At 41.5% G+C, this 16,858-nt stretch overlaps 1 pseudogene; it reads left to right on the top strand.

The window, feature by feature from the left end:
• The window catches only part of LOC136512514 (serine carboxypeptidase-like 26), a 74,214-nt pseudogene extending 58,022 nt beyond the window's left edge, over positions 1-16,192 (top strand).
• The last annotated feature ends 666 nt before the right edge of the window (positions 16,193-16,858 follow it).

Below are 16,858 nucleotides of genomic sequence, written 5' to 3'. Positions count from 1 at the left end.
ATGTTCTATAAGGACATCGGTGAAGAGGTAAGGCACCTTTGGTTTGCTTTGAGCACAGATGGGATGAATCCTTTCGACCAGGTTAGAAGCAATCATAGCACCTGGCCAGTGACGCTTTGTATATACAATCTTTCACCTTGGGTTTGTATGAAGCGGTCATACATCCAGATGCCACTACTGATCCAAGGGCCAAGACAACTTGGGAATGACATTGATGTGTTTCTGGAACCAGTGATCGATGAACTAGTGGAGATGTTTGAAAAGGGTGTGCCGGATGTTTGGGATGAGTACAAAAAGAAACATATCACGATCAAGGGAGTACTTATCGCTACAATCACCGACCTGCCAGGTCGAGGTTTGTTGTCTAGAGAGAAGACAAAAGGCTATACTGGATGTGTCGAGTGCTTGGACGACACCGATGTGGTAAATCTACCAAATAACTCAAAGATAGTTTATATGGAACACCGTAGGTTCCTATCTAAGGATCACCCTTACCGTAGGAATAGAAAAGATTTCAACGGTACTATTGAGAAGCGCTTTGCTCCAAAATATCGAGACAGGCCTACGATACTTCGAGAACTCAACAAACTGGAGGTTGTCCTTGAGAAGGGGGACAATGTAGTAGCAGCGCCTGATGGGAGCATTTGAAAGAAAAAATTAGTTTTCTAAAAACTACCTTATAGGCTATTTCTGAGTGTACGCCACTGTCTTGATCCTATGCACATCACTAAAAGCGTGTGCGCTAACACTCTTAACACCTTGATGGACACCGGGGGGACATCGAAGGATTCACTAGCCACATGCCTGAACATGCAACACTTGAGAATCAGAAAGGAGCTGCATCCCATGGAGCTAGAGAATGGCCAGTTCAAACTTCTGGTTGCGTCATGGACATTAAAGAAGGAAGAAAAGCATGCGCTTATTTCTTTCTTCAATGAACTCAAAGTCCTGACGGCTACTATGCGAACCCAAAGAGGCTAGTGAACATGAGAGAACTCAAGTTCAACTATGGCCCTATGAAGGCCCATGACTATCATGTCATTATGACTCAACTGCTTCATGTTGCCCTGCGTGGTATCCTCCCCCCAAAGGTCCATGCCCCAATCATAAAGCTTTGCTCGTTCTTCAACGTGATCTCAAAAAAGGTCATTGATGTGTCCACGCTAGAGCAGCTACAACGGGACATAGCTGAAACTCTCATTAGGCTTGAGATGCATTTCCCGCCGACTTACTTTGATATCTCATTGCATCTGCTCATTCATCTTGTTGACCAAATTAGAGCCCTTGGCCCAATGTACCTGCATCAGATGTTCCCTTTTGAAAGATTGATAAAAGTTTTCAGGAGGTATGTTAGGAACAGATTCAGGCTAGAAGGGGGCATGGTTGAAGGATGATCAACGGAGGAGGCCATTGAGTTCTGCACATATTATCTGGACATCAAAAGGGTCAGAGTTCTAGAATCTCGTCACGAGGGAATACTACGTGGCAAAGGAACGATTGGGGAGAAATCTGTTATAGTAGATGACCCTGTTTCTTTCAGACAAGCCCAGTTCGCTATTCTCTAGCAAGCCGAGGGTGTGATGCCATACATTGACGAGCATAGGCAGTCCCTGCAAACTCTGTATCTAAGCAGGTCACAGGCTTGGCTGGATAAAAAACATAAGGAGGAATTTGTCAACTGGTTGCGACATCGCTTGCTTGGAATAAAGTTGGTGTTCATTTTGATGCTCATGACGAAAACGGCAACATGCAGGCGACATACTATGGTTTCATAGAGGAGATATGGGAGCTAGCCTACAGACCATTGAAGGCAGCTCTTTTTCGCTGCCAGTGGGTCCGGCTTGAGGAAATCAACACTGACAGCAAAGGGTTCACTACCGTTGATCTCACTAAGACCGCATACAGAGACGACCCCTTCATCCTTGCAAGAGATGTTATGCAAGTCTTCTATGCAAGGGACAACAAGACAAAAGGAAGGCTAAAAGTAGTCCTAGAAGGCAAAAGGAAGATTGTCGGTGTCGATGGAGTGACGGACGAAGAAGACTACAGGGGCTATCAGGAAATGCCTCCATTCAGGATGAACATACCCCTACCTATCCTTCAAGAGGGTGACGAACCTACTTACGTATGGCTTGATAACAATGAGGACCTCATTGTTGATGCACGTAAAGATAGTTAGATTATTGTTAACTTTGTAATCATTATGCACATAACCGTGAAGGATGTTTGATCCTGATGAAACTCTCATCTCCCCTCTCCTCCTCGTTAATACTCTGCTAACTCAGCAAATATGCCGACGTATCATAGCAATTAATGAGAATGAAAGTTATTTAAAACTACCATTGAGACTAACCTTATTACTATTCAAACACTCGATTAGACATCGGACATAACATTTCTAAACTTTACTCTCTGAATTTAAACACCAGCTAAATATAAATATAAATATAAATATATATGTCTAGACTTTCGATAGAAGGACATTGGGGCGGCCATTCTCTATCGAGCTACTACTAGTAGTGAGGGATCCACAGCTCCTCGACGCCACTGGTCCCTAACCAGTTTGTAGTCCCTGCTCGCAATACTCGAAGGAGCCCAGCCCATAGTTGGCATTGAGCAAAGGTGTAGTACTCCTCCAACCTTCATTGACCATTGATGTATGTGCTCCTAGAGATGTGAATGGAAATGCCTATGGCTTGTGTGTTGACTGTTGAGTGATCCATTTACATGATGCGTGTACTATTACAGTCTCCAGACCAGGCCGAGATGAAGAGGAATGCTAAGAAGGCCACAGAGAAAAAAGGTGCATAGAGAAAATTCATTTAATAAATTATAAAATAGAACAAAAAAATTAGGCCGCCTGGGACTCGAACACGGGTCTCGGGGGCTAAGTTGAGGGGTCTTAACCGTTGCGCCAGTAGGAGGAGTTCGAAAGAAATCTAAAAGTTATCCTACTTAACACCTAACTGCTACACCACATCACTTCCGGTTTGGAGAATGGCCTGGTAGTGATGTACCCCATCACTGTTGGTTTACAATCAAAACCGGCAGTGATGAGTTATTTCCGAAGTAAATTAATAATTTATTAAATAGAACAAAAAAATTTGTCGCCTAGGACTCGAACACGGCTCTCGGGGGCTAAGTTGTGGGATCTTAACCGTTGCGCCAATAGGAGGAGTTTGAAACAAAATGAAAAGTTATCCTACTTAACACCTAACTGGTACACCACATCACTGCCGGTTTGGGGAATGAACCGGCAGTGATGTGATGTGTAGATGCTCCTCACATGCCAACAGTGCTCCCACTGACCACAACAGTAGGAACACTGCTTCCAACTACCCCGACAACTTTAGTTCAGAAACAAAAATGTATCATGACTGCTAGCCCCTATAAAATGACCCTCGGCCAGGAGCTAGCCTCTTCATGCATGTTGGTTTCAGCCAGACCTTATCAGCCATGATATAATGTTTTCCTCTCACAACAAATCATAGATATCGTTATGCGTCATAGTCCACCAAAATGGTGCACACAAGAGGTACTAGAAGAATGCTACTGAAGATAAAGCAACACCGAAGATTGGAGATGCCACGAGGTTCACAGAGCCATCCGCTGCGGTGCGCATCTAGAAAAAGGCCATGTATAGACAAGGCAGATTCATCGATGCCACCTTGTCATCTCCAACCGGTATAGCTCGTAGACCACCTTGGTGCTGCTGTTTGACCCTAGTTGGTGCTAGAAGAATGCTACTGAGGTGGTTACATTATAATGTGTTGATATACATTGATTGTAACATTGACCTGTACGCAAATAGGTCTTTGTTATCGCATATGGAATTTTAGTGTAAGGTCTTTGTTATCGTATATGTAATTTAGTTTTAATATTTTTTGTTATTTTTTGATGTATTTCATTACTATCTAAATAAATATATCATTGTTGTTAAAACTTTTTCACTGTACTATCTAAATAAATATATTCTTTACATATATGCACCTTCACTGTCGGTTCTACTTACAAACCGACAGTGATATTAACTTTCACTGTCGGTTCTACTTACAAACGGCAGTGATGTCCATGCCCCCTTTATAAAACAAACCGCCGCCCACATACATCGATCCCACCCACCCATGAACTCTCACAGTCTCATTTCTCACGTTTCACTCTCACTTCTCAAGAAATCCACTCTCTCTACGTGATTTGGTCATGGCTCCTGCATTTTTCAATGGTATTGATATGTTGTCTTCTCCAATATTCTATCTATATTCATTTGATCTATATTTATATTCATGTTTCTTTGCATTCTACATTTATATATATTCTTATTCCCTGCATTCGATCTATATTTAATTATGTTACCACATTTTACTTGGAAGACTTTTTTGTGCATATATTTTATGTTCATATTTTTTTGCATTTTATCGATCAGGTGGTATGAACAACGGACCTCCCCTACCACAAGAACCAGGTTTCCACCCTAGCGATGAGCCATTCGCTCCTAATATGGCCATTCCACAGTTCCCTGTTCCAGCTATTGTATGAAATATTTTCCAACATCTTTTGTTTTTTATGCTAACAAATAAGTGTAATTAGTTTAATATCATTGTTGCATACATATATATTGCAGACTATATCCCCAATAGATTGGCTGCGAACAGCACTTAGCTGGTTCTTTATCTCGGACATCGTCGAGAACACGACATCTAATGCAAGTGGTCAGCTATGGACGTGTGAACTCAGTTTTTCCATCCCTTTGAGGGGTGCAAATCATCAGAACCATATCCACAACATGGGAAGACAGAGTCCGGATGTGATAAGCGCCTAATTCAGTGCCGTGCGCATCTGTTTAGAGGCACTTTGACGTGTTTGCTATGATGTGCCTGATTTCTCGCACTTCAAGTCACTTGCTTTGAATGCTGGTGATATCCTCGTCCCGCAAGCAAGCGAATGGTTTGTGAGCTACAACCGTGCGGTGTCATAAAACGGTCACTTATACCTAAGTCATAGTTATTTGTTGTTTATTATTGTAATAACATTCTCTAATTTTTTTTCTTTTTCTCCGCATGCAGATTGCGCTCCAGGATCTTACCTATGCTACATGTGGCTTGTGGACCATTCTAGACCAAGCTACGGAGCAACTCGGGTACGATTGGGACTTTTGCAATGGTAACCTCGGCCAGCTCACTGTAGAAGGATGTCAGTACTGCATAAGGATTACTAACTAGGGTAGTGGTCGTTCAGTAGGTTACATCTATTGCCGACCATTCTTTTGGTATTGTGAGATATGAGAGAGTGCACTCATACGGGCATTGGACTTCATCGATATAAGCGGATACATAATCCGTGACATCAATTACCATATATGGCTACAGAGGCATGTTAGTGTGCGTGGCCCGATCGAACCCGTCAGTGATTCCAATAGTAATTAATGTTTATTAAGTTGTTTTCAATGTTATAGTTTAATTGGGTTCTAATTTTAATTTGTACTGCTTTATGTGTTTAATTATTGTCATGCATGTAATTCGTGTAACATTTATTGGGCAACTAGAAATATACATTCTGGTGTCGTATTCGTCTTAAACTTTTTCTTAGGCTTTCTCGTGCCACATGTGAAGGAAACACCTAGTTTGGGATTTTTCGGGGATGGTTTTCTACTTTCTGAGGTTTAATTGAATTTCCGTGCGACGACACCGTTTAATTATAGGTTGAACCGAGTCTACCCACGAAAAGATCTGGAATAATGCTAAACTTTTACACAGGCTCTAATGTGCCCTAGGGATAAGAAGTTTGTGGAGGTGGATGACAAAATCTATTGGGTCCAAGATAAAATTCACCCTCTTTTGTCTCATTCGGCATCGAGAAAAAAATATAATAAATAAAAAAATTGATTAGAAAAACCTCAGATCCTGTGTGGGGTCTTAATTTGGGTGTACATGCTTGCTAAAAAAATTCAAGCTATTTCGACATAGGCGGAGTATACATGCTTCACAGAGGTACATGTGCCTTTTCATCGAACCATGACTATACACATAGGTTATCAAGGTTTCTGTGGTTCATAGGCATTCCGGTGTCGTATTGGTCTCGAACTTTTTCTTAGGCTTGCACGTGCCACATGTGAAGGAAACACCAAGTTTGAGATTTTCCGGAGATGGTTTGCTACTTTCTGAGGTTTAATTGAATTTCCGCACGACGAGACCATTTAATTATAGGTTGAACTGAGTCTATCCACAAAAAGATCCAGAATGGTGCCAAACTTTTACACAGGCTCTAATGTGCCCTAGGGATAAGAATTTTGTGGAGGTGGATGAAAAAATCTAATGGGTCCAAGATGAAATTCACCTTCTTTTGTCTCATTTGGCACATAGAAAAATATAATAAATAAAAAAACTTATCAGAAAAACCTTAGATCCTGTGTGGGGTCTTAATTTGGGTGTACATGCTTGCCAAAAAATTTTTAGTTCATTTCGACATAGGCGGAGTATACATGCTTCATAGAGGTACATGTGACATTTCATCGAACCATGACTATACACATAGTTTATCAAGGTTTATTTGGTTCATACGCATTCTGGTGTAGTATTGGTTTTAAACTTTTTCTTAGGCTTGCACGTGCCACGTGTGAAGAAAACACCAAGTTTAGGATTTTTCGGAGATGATTTGCTACTTTCTGAGGTTTAATTGAATTTTCGCACGACAAGACCATTTAATTATAGGTTGAACTGAGTCTACCCATAAAAAGATCCAGAATGATGCTAAACATTTACACAAGATCTAATGTGCCCTAGGGATAATAATTTTGTGGAGGTGGATGACAAAATCTATTGGGTCCAAGATAAAATTCACCCTCTTTTGTCTCATTCAGCACATAGAAAAATATAATAAATAAAAAATTTTATTAGAAAAACCTAAGATCCTGTGTGGGGTCTTAATTTGGGTGTACAAGCTTGCCAAAAAAATTTCAAGCCATTTCGACATAGGAATACATATGCTTCTATTTATTTAGTATATAAAAGAAATTTTTTAATATATATAAACATCACTGTCGATTTAAAAAACCGGCATTGATGAGAATAAACCAACAGTGATACTGGTTATCACTGTCAATTTATTTTAAAAATCGGCAGTGGTATTTAAAAAAATAAAAAAATTTGTGCCTGCCCTCGGGTTCAAGCTTGGGTCTCGGGCTGTAGAGTTTAGAGACTTAACCGCTGCGCTAGTATAGGATGTGTGCTTAGGGTTATTTACATTTTCGTTTTGACCTTGATGCTGCTTAATAAATTATAAAATAGAACAAAAAATTTGGGCCGTCTGGGACTCGAACACGGGTCTCGGGGGCTAAGTTGAGGGGTGTTAACCACTGTGCCTATAGGAGGAGTTCGAAACAAAACAAAAAGTTATCCTACTTAACACCTAACTTAACACCTAACTGCTACACCACATCACTGCCGGTTTGGGGAATGACCCAGCAGTGATGTACCCCATCACTATCGGTTTACAATCAAAACCGACAGTGATGAGCTATTTTCCTAAGTAAATTAATAATTTATAAAAAACAAAAAAAAATTGGGCCACCTAGGACCAAACATGGGTCTTGGGGGCTTGGTTGAAGGGTCTTAACCATTGAGATAGTCGGAGGAGTTCAAAACAAAACAAAAAGTTATAATACTTAAGACCTAACTGCTAAACCACATCACTGCCAGTTTGGAGAATGACCCGGCAGTGATGTGCACCCATCACTGTCGGTTTGGGGAGTTACCCAGCAGTGATGTACCCCCATCACTGTCGGTTTCGACTTACAACCGGTAGTGATGAGATACTGGTATAAAAGAGGCACAGGTTGAAATTATCCAAATTCATTTCAACCCCGCACCAACCCCTCCCCCCATGCCATCGGAGCACCGCCCCACGCCATCCACCGCCCTAAGCCGGAGCACCACGCCGTTCGTGCCCCTCCTCCTTCCTGGTGAGTGCGTTCAGGAGCACTCCCACCGCTGAGGCCTTCAGGAGCGCGTGGACAGCTGCTTTCCCTCCCCCACAGTGAGTGCGTGGCTCACTGCCCACTGTGTGTTTGATGAAATGCCCCATGGTGTTAGCGCCTCATAGTAGCGCTTCTCCCTCCTGGTTCCTACCTTCCACCACCTATGGTTAGTAACATTGCTGATATTTTTGTATCACCGACATCACACATATAATCATGGTCATCTCAACTCCATCTTCCGCAAGTATTAGTGGTCTCCTTAGACCACTTAGGCTCAGATGCCAGGTAAAGGAAAAAAACAGGGACCTCGGTGGCTTCATGGATTGCTAGATAGAGCACGGGATGAGTAAAGTGACTGAGTCACAAGATGGCATAACATGGAGTGGTTGGGACAAGAAGAAAGTGACAAATATACACTGTGTTAGGAAGAGTTAGTTCTAATACATCCACTCCTATGTGTATTATAGTTTTTAAGATAGTTGATAGTGTATGCCCACATTGATGATGCTGTTAGGGTATGTTTGTTTGTTCAGGCAAGAATCCTAGGCATCTAATTTTTAAATGTCTAGAACGAAAAATAAAGAACTACCTTGTGACTTCGAAGAGCATTTGCTGGTTTTATGAGCTTTCTAGCATCCTTACTAAGATAGTCTTTTCTAGCAGATTTTAGATGATTACTGATGATGATGTATTGTGTGATCTTGATACAAACACTGTAGCTACGTATTTGATGTTCAAGTACAAATTTGTGTGCTCTCGCCTCTCTATCAGTCAGGAGAAGAAATGATATATTTTAATGGCACAGACATGCACCAGCATCCCAAAAATGCATCTAGTTGATTTTTTAATTTCCTAGAAGATGTGGTTTTCTATTATTTGTTCATCAATCCTTTTACAGCAAAAGCCACATTGACATACCTACAAATATTGTTCATTAGAGCAGTGGTATCCATAGCCTCATGTTTCATGTAGATTTCGATATAACAGTGTGTGGATTACCAATGCATCAATGAGAGGTTTTTTATATACTAATGGCAATGTAAAACATGACATAGATAGGTGACACCTAAATAAGTAGATTTTATTAAGATATGACTATATAAGTCAATTTTAGCTTCCTCCAAAATTCATAAACCAATCGGTATAACATGACTATTGGGAGCAATGAAGAATTTGGTTATTCAACTTGCACATGAGCAATACTGACAATGTATTGCCAAACAATGTTCTTACTCTTAAGCTTCTCTAGTTCAGTGAGTTACTATTACCACTTACCACATGTCTCATTTACTTAAATGTATAGGCAACCATGGCATGGTATGTAGTGCATGTTGGTTACATGCCTGGGATTTATCAAACCTAGGAAGATTGCTATGCTCAAGTCAATCGCTACCCTGGTAATTTGCACAAAAAGTACAACACAGAAGCTGAAGCTTTGAGGGCCTACTATAGTCATCCAGCCTACCTTGCAAACCATGGGCAACCGGCCTACTATGGTCCAATGAATGCAAACCATGGCCATCCGCTGACAATAGAGATTGAAGAGAAGCCACCCGCCAGAGATGTGAAGATTAGGAGAATTGCTCCTTGGCCTTGGAAAGATGTCATGCTTTTATTTATGGCTATGGTCATTGCTTTTCTTATTTGGAAGTTGATGTAGGCTTAGTTTCATAGAACGGTAGGTGGACTTTGTTGTATGCGGTCAATCAAACAATGAATTTGTTCTAGGTGAACATATGCTATTATTTAACTTTGTTGTATGTGGACTTATTATTAGACTTTGCATTAAACATATTATATAAATATATATGTATATATATGAACATATGCTATTAGTAGTTGTCCGCATCCAAAACTAACCATGATCGTGTCATAGCCATGACTCATCGTTGCCTGTTACCCCATCGCGGAAGAACAGATCGGCAACAAGAAGCTGCTGATATCGCTGGGATGGAAGAGCCGCATGATCCGACAAACAGTGACGGTGTCAATCAGGACGGTGAGAATGAGCAGCCATGGACCTTGTCCGGCCTGCTCGATCTAGGTCAAAATGACCAAGATGGCCAGGTAACTTTGGTATCATGTGACTATGTAGCCACACACGCTGATCAATTGAGAGGGTCATAGCTTACTTGGTGTCTCTAGTAGGAGCCTCCGCCGGCCGAGGAGCTAGAGGGTTCGGGTAGCAGGAAGGCCAGATCCAAGCGAGGCGTGTCAAAGGTTCCTGTTGGTAGGAATGCACACTAGCACAATACTGAGTTCAATGAATTTAGGGATCCACTCTCACCGCCTATAGCTTTGACCAAATACAAGACTATCCTCGGGTTACTTGTTAGGGACTTCATCCCAATTAGGTATAGGAAGTGGATTGGGAAAGATGACCCGTGGAGGGTTCCCAAAAGTGAGAAGGATTACATATAGGATGTCAAGATCCCAGAGTATTTCACTTTCCTATGGGAGTATGATAGGGAGTTAGTCAAGAAAAAATCAAAAGAAATTATGGGGACATGCTTCAAGAATTTCAAGGGGACATTGTACAAGAATTTTATCCTCCAAAATAAAGAGCCAGATTTTGATGGTGGATAGTTTAACAAGCAGAAGGACTTCTGGCAGGATTTCAAGGAATACAGGTTATCTGAGGAGTACTTAGAACTGAGCAGGAAGAATAAGGAGAACTCGCAGAAAGCGACGAATCCTCATCATCTCGGCTCTTGTGGCTACGCCAAAAAGATGCCATCTTTTGAAGCAAAACTTCAAAAAATGGATCACCTTGCTGAGGAAGGCATTCAGGTTGAGACCGCCGATTGGGAGCCTAGATCGGTAATATACTGTATGGGGAGGAATGTACGGCATGCCGAGGATAGGAGCTTTAGCTCCACAAATGAACCCATGAGTGAACTCATCCAGAGGATCTCCCAGGTAATTGAGGAGGTGAGGCAATGGACTCGCACTTCTAATAGGGAGAAAGACATGCTCACCCAAGCCCTCAGAACCAAGGAGCACCCTGGTCGCACTAGAGGAACCGGTGTTGTTCCTTGGAAACTAGCATTCCCCTAAGAATCTAACACTTACCGAAGCCGCTCGAGGGGTAGAGCGGAACAGGAGGCAGAGTATTTGAGGTGACTAAAAGAGATGGAAGATAGAATGGAAGCGCGGATTGAGGCGACTGTTGAAGCACGAGTCGAGCAAATTTTGTTGTCCAAGGGCTCAGTAGTACCACAAAACCCTAATCCTTCTGCCTTTAGCCCATAGTTTACGGGTCGCAGCAGCTGCGGATTGACCCTGCTCGATGAAGAAGAGACGAATGTGCCTCATCCGGTGGACGGCACCACTGAACTCGTCAATGTCAAGTTGTACATCCGTCAGGAATGGACAAAGGATAAGGTGGTGCTTGGCCTGGCCTGGCCTGCGGGAGACGGGAAAATTAATGGCTGTCCAATTCCATAGGGGTACGCTCGCATCACCATTGATAGAATACTTGATAAGAAGTATAACAAGATGCCCATTGAGTACCCCATAGTGGAAGACAGGCCGAAACTTGGTCAAAACAAGGGCTCTCAAGTGGCCTAGCGTAAGAGCTTCATTAAGCTTGACCATCAATTGTCCTCTGATGATGAGGACGACTACGAGTCTTCGCCCACCCACGATGATCACTCACCATCTCCCAACAGAGATCACTCCCCTCCTCATCCGGAGCCATCACCCCTGAGAAGACAGAGGTCTTCTTCTATTCCTCCTCATCCGACTCCATCTTCATCAGCCCCGAGAAAAGAGACTCCTCCTCCTCCTCCTCCATCTTCATCAGCGTCGGGAAAATAGAATTCTCGTCGTCATCCTCCTCCTCCTCCACCTCAGCCCAAAACAAGATCAAGGACATCCTCGCAGTCGCAGAAAAGGTCCTTGGATTCGATCGCTAATGCTCCTAAAGTGGACTAACAAAAAAGAAAAAGGTCATTCAGTGGCAGCGTTACCACCTTGATGAAAGAAAAATTTACAACACACATCTCAAAGGAAGATTGTGTTAGTTTTTTCAATCTCTGTGCCTCACTGCCTTCGTATTTGTTGAAGTCCGAATTCGAAAGGCAAACATAGAACAAATACGCTACAACAAGAGACGAAGAAATACACAATAAAGATTTAAGGAACATACAGAAGTACATCGAAGACAACCCAGGATTAACCATGGAAGAGGTTGCGGACATCTATTATGATGTACAAGGGACGGGAACACCGGCAATGAAGTATGAAAGGGGCAATCTTTTGGTTTCTGATCATGAGTATAAAAATCTGACAACATATATGTGCCAGTTACATGAATATTACATGGCTCAAGCAACAAAGACGGACGACTTTGGTTTTGAGGTTATTATCCATTCGCCACATGTTTTTCATTATCCTGAAGAAGAGAAGTTTGATGTCGAGTGGGAGTGCTTGTTCCAGCTATACCAGAAACGCTCTCTCGATGTTCAAATGTTGACGCTGTGGACTATGTAAGTACCATACACGCACGATATTACAATTAACTACTCTCTCGAGACATAAATTGTTAACTTTTGAGCACTTTCCATGATTTTATGTAGGTGTATAGCAAAATTTTGCATTCTAAAAAGCAAATGGGATTACATAAGCTTCTTGGACCCCTTGCGAGTCAATAAGAGGACATGTCTAGACCTCCATGGATGTGACGTGGAAGACCTGAAACAGAGATTGATTGCTGTTTTCGACGAATTCACGATAAAGAACAAAACCCACATACTTCTAGCCTACAACTGCGAGTATGTGTTCTCGACTTTTAATTTTATGCTTCTTTTTTGTTAAGATTATTCGATAATTAGGATTTTGTGATTGTAGCAACCATTTCGTCTTCATTTGTGTCAATCTTGCTAAAAATCTGATTGAAGTGTGGGACTCGAAGAAAAAACCATTTCATCATCTAGATGTACTGGTGGCAGTGCTGAATTAGTAAACAATCCTAATAACATATTATTTTCTAATCACACATACCGCTTTCTAATGTTTCTCCCTTTAATGTTGCTCAGTGTTCGAAGAAGACATATCAGTGGGACGTAGGTCCCATTCAAGGTTGTCAAAATAGAGGGGAAATACCTATCATAGTCGGCGGGAAACAATGAATGCGGGTTTTATGTAATGTGGGTAATGCTTCGCTACATCAGCGGGAAATCGAAAGAAGTCGATAAGTTGGTGTGTATAATCCCCATTTTATTTATGTCTGTTAATAATTCAATAAAATGATTTATTGTTCCTCTTTGGATATCATCTTTTTTGAATGACAACGCAAGAAATATAACCACGAAAGGCTGTTAGACATGGAGATCGTCGCACTACAATAGGAGCTGACAAAATTCAACTTAGCCGAGGTATTGGAAAAAGATAGAGTATTTTTCATTGCACAATCCGTGAAGTACAATGACTAGTATGGCCCAGAGCAGCTCGCCAGATTATTGTAAGAAGTCCGAGAAACATTGCACAATCTGTGAAGTCCGAGAACATTTCTTTTTTATTTGAGGGATCGAGATCTGGATAAGAACATTTGAATTGTAACCGTAATTTTTGTAATGTTTAATATTGATGGACATGTCGTCTACGTAGCGTATATAAAACGAAACCCGATTCCACGAAAAAATATAAATTAAAATAAATTATAAAATAATAAAATGTGAACGGACCCTCACTGCCGGTTAGCAACAAACCGACAGCGTTGTCGTAACCATCACTGTCGGTTAGCAACAAACCGGTATTGTTATCATAACCATCACTGTCGGTTAGCAACAAACCGACAGTGTTGGCTTGCTCAACACTGCCGGTTTGAGCCATGAATCGACAGTGATGGTTACGACAACACTGCCGGTTTGAGTCATGAACCGACAGTGTAGGCTTGCTCAACACTGTTGGCTTGAGCCAAGATCCGACACTCTTGATGCAATCTTCACTGTCAGTTGGGACTACAAACCGGCAGTGTTATTTAACTGGATACTGTCGGGTGAACCCAGGAACTAACACCGTTGCCTGTAGATGTCGATTTTTAAGAACCGATAGTGATGTCAACCTCCATTACTGTCGGTATGCCACTATCGTTTCAAAATCCGACAGTGAAAAAGATTTTTGAATCAACAGTGATGTCCGTATCTATCTAGGGTGTAGTGAATGCAAAAAGGATAAAGTGTCGAATCAGAAAGCAGCAGTTTGAAAGAACCAAGGCGTCATTTTTCCGCTTGTTTTCGAGACGTGCAATAAATTTTTCGGAACAGAGAAGGAAATCTGAGTTAAAATGTATTTTTCTTGGATTTCTGAACGTGTGAACACAAATGGGCCCCTTACTGAGTTAGTTTGCCTATTTTTCTTGAAACCAACAAAAAAAATTCATTTCTGCGTATGTGCATGTTGTTTAGTTTTTGTTTTTTAATGTTCCATTGGATCTGCGAACATATGTCATTAAAAAAATGGGCGAAGAACTAGTATGTTAGTTGAAAGCTACTCCCTCCATGCTAAAAAAATAAAGTTGTTTTGGACAGCGACACGATCTTCAAAGTATTACTTTGACTCCTTGTTTTTATAAAAATATTTATCAAAAAGTGATATATGTATATTTTTATGAAAGTATTTTTTCAAAAAAATCTATTTATATGGCTTTCACATTTCCAAACTCAACAACTTAAAAGTTATTCATGATTTATATTCTCAATGTTTAACCCAAGTCTTGTCCAAAACAACTTTATTTTTTAAGTACGGAGGAAGTATATGTAAGGAGAAATAATACCCTATGCTGCAGGTCATTATGTGCCACAACATGCTGAACTTGTTTATGAGAGGAACAAGGACAAGAAGGGCAAAGCATATATAAACCTCAAGGGGTTCATTGTAAGGATTTGAATAGATTTTACGATGCGAGAATTTCCCTTTTAAATAAGTTATTTCATGGATACAAATACAGAGCATGCAAATAGGACTCATTCTGGTGGTCTGAATCGATTTCCAATGTGGATTTGACTTTTTTCCCCAAAATTTACAGTGGACACATGAACCATGAAAGAATGGAAACAAGAGTTAGATTCATGTTTTACATATAAGAAATCAATTCTTTCAGGCACAATCATAATGAACTTATTGCAGGTTGGCAATCCTGTCACTAACGATTCCTATGATTCGAAAGAGCTAGCTGAGTATGCTGTCTGATGATTGCAACGCGGCCATGAACTTCATCGATAGTCAGTACCAAGAGATCGACCCATATAACATCTATGCACCCAAATGCCTTCTAAATCAGAGTTCAGCATCATCTACAAATCATGGAATCTTCGTCAATGATCAGGTAAGGTATCCTTGCATCAATGCGGATAGTTTAGCTAGGCCAATGATCACTCTCAAAATGATGCTCATCTTCAGCATACCATGAGCATGCAGTTCAAGAGAAGCAAACACATTTCCTCTGGCTATGATCCGTGCTACTCATCCCATGCCGAGGACTACTTCAACAAGCAGGAAGTGCAGAAAGCGTTTCATGCGAATGTGGGAAAATGGCATATCTGCAGGTGGATGGCCTCAGTTGTTCACCTGGATGTATAGAAAAGTACAAGTCACTGCATTCTTGTAGAACTAAACTGAAGGAACTGAACTCATCCATCTCTTGTGTAGCAATCCCATCCTGAACTCCTACAATTTCACGGTATCCTCGGTCCTACCCATATTCTCTAAGCTCATCAAAGCAGGACTGAGAGTTTGGCTCTACAGGTCTGGTTCTTTTCAAGTGAACCTTCTGTGAAATCTCACAACAAGCTAAGTGTATGCTCAATTGAATTCTTAACGCCCACTAATCATTCTCTCTGAAACGCATCCTATTATTCGTCGATGCAGCGGTGATGCAGATGGTAAGGTCCCGGTGATCGGCTCCAGATACTGCGTCGAAGGGCTCGGGCTGCCAATCAAGACCCAATGGCAACCCTGGTACCTTGACAAACAGGTCTTATTCTGAGCCAGCAGCTTATCTGGACATCTTTTGCACTGAACATATCAGGAACAAATGATGCTGAAATGTGGGGCAAAATATGGAATGCAGGTTGCTGGCAGGTTTGTGGAGTACTATGGGATGAGCATGGTGACGGTCAGGGTGCAGGCCACATGGTGCCCCTCAACAAGCCTGCTGAAGCATTGCTGCTGATCAACACATTCCTCCGAGGCGAGCAACTTCCAACACACCGTTGATCAATGCCACGGTGGGATAGTGCAAATCCAATGGTTGTTTGAATTTGGGTTGTCATAATTTGTGGTTGTTTGGAAATTGAAACTAGTCATTAGATCGAACCTATTTATATATTGTGCACAACTGAAATCAATGCCTGGTTCAAAACTTACTGCATTGCACCATGCATACACATGTTTCCCCAACATTATTCGAGATGAACTGGGTGGAGCGTGATCGTATTCTGAAATTGAACCACAACCTTTTTTTTAATTTAATAAGCACGTATATGTTTATGTGGTTGATGTTTGAAATCAAGTGGTGAGTGGCTATGGAAAGAGATCCACACAAGAAACGGCCCAAGGCCCACGTAACTAATCTCTTCCAGTCTCCACGACCACGACAAGGCCTGGCTCGGCAGCCCAGCGTCCGCGAACCTTTTGGTGATGGCCCGTCAGCACCGGCAGTGAGCCAAGCAGCGGCGACCGAGCTGCCAAATCCGAGACCGAGAACAGGGTAGAAAGTTTTGTCTCTTGTCTGAGTGAGCTCCCTTTTTTCGTAGTGGAGAAAATGGATTTGGCAGTTATAATGCCATTTTGGTTTTCTTGTTCAGAGTACCTTTAATGAAAATGGAGACAGTGAACGGGTTCAAGTTAGGATGGACCTATTTCCTGTAAAATTTCAGTTAT

This window comes from Miscanthus floridulus, chromosome 16 (assembly GCF_019320115.1).
Source record: "Miscanthus floridulus cultivar M001 chromosome 16, ASM1932011v1, whole genome shotgun sequence".
Classification (NCBI taxonomy): Eukaryota; Viridiplantae; Streptophyta; class Magnoliopsida; order Poales; family Poaceae; genus Miscanthus; species Miscanthus floridulus.
This window is presented reverse-complemented; position numbering and strand designations above follow the sequence as displayed.